Below are 1127 nucleotides of genomic sequence, written 5' to 3'. Positions count from 1 at the left end.
CGTCACTTCTTGGCGGTCTTATATACAAGAATACATCGCATCTAGAAATCACGCGGGCATTCACGAACCTTCGAGAATATCATGACGTGTTACTAGTATCACATGACTTCCTCTGTTGTAACAGTTCTAATAAATTTGTGCACTACTTTATTTTAGCTGAAGTATTTAATTTTCTGTAATACATTTACCAAGGTTTCTTGAGTGAAACAGGTTTTCAAGTTGCCCCAAAATTTATAAAAAAAGTATATAAAGTTTTCGTCCTAAAAAAGATCTAATTTTTTATGAAATTCCTAAAATTCCCTATTTCTTATGAAACCTGAAAACGTAATAATTAAATGTTTTGTAGTGATATATCATGCAGATTTTATTTCAGACCAGTTTTCCAGTGATTCCTCATCATCATCATCATCATACTTCACTACTGTTTATAAGATCAGTAGAATATGGTAATTAGTTTCTTTATGAAAATATTCCCAATGAAGAACAGCTGAGGGAATGAATTAGTGCTGCTTTCACTCATATCTGTTTATGAGAAGTAGAGTTGTAGCACCGTGTCTTTCACTGCCACAGTGACATCTCTCAAATATTGACAGATTCTTGGAACCAATAGCAATGGGTAACATAATCTGAATTGATATATGAAACGATTTTCTTGGGCTCTGATTGCCATTCTTAGAAAGATTTCAGTGTATAGTGAAGTTGATGTTTTTATTTCTGATATCGAATAACGATTGAAGACTGACAGAGAATAAATTTAAATTGAATGTAGAAACAATTTCTGGATTGTTACATGGGCAAACAAAGTAATGCAGCTTGGCTGCAACAGAATGATTCACAAGGATTTCAAGTTGGGAGTTGGTACAAGGCAGATCTAAATGATTCACAAGGATTTCAAGTTGGGAGCTGGTACCAGGCAGTTCTATTGCCAATCAAAGGAATTTGTATAGTCTACAAGATATTATTCCTAGTAGACAACTCTGGATTTTTATGCACTCTAAAGGATTCAAACACCAGGACATAGCAAAGACTAAATTTGACACAATATGTAAATATTTCACTATAAAATCTGTATGTCAATCTCAGACTTTCACTGATGGAGAAATGACCTCCAGTAGTAGAATTGCTAA

General features: G+C 33.6%; 1 protein-coding gene across 1 annotated transcript in view; it reads left to right on the top strand.

Annotated features, from left to right (window-relative positions):
* Window positions 1–1127, top strand: part of LOC106466548 (protein vav-like) — an 89402-nt gene that overhangs the window by 81557 nt on the left and 6718 nt on the right. The window lies entirely within an intron of this gene.

This window comes from Limulus polyphemus, unplaced genomic scaffold (genome assembly GCF_000517525.1).
Source record: "Limulus polyphemus unplaced genomic scaffold, Limulus_polyphemus-2.1.2 Scaffold2298, whole genome shotgun sequence".
Taxonomy (NCBI): domain Eukaryota; kingdom Metazoa; phylum Arthropoda; class Merostomata; order Xiphosura; family Limulidae; genus Limulus; species Limulus polyphemus.
This window is presented reverse-complemented; position numbering and strand designations above follow the sequence as displayed.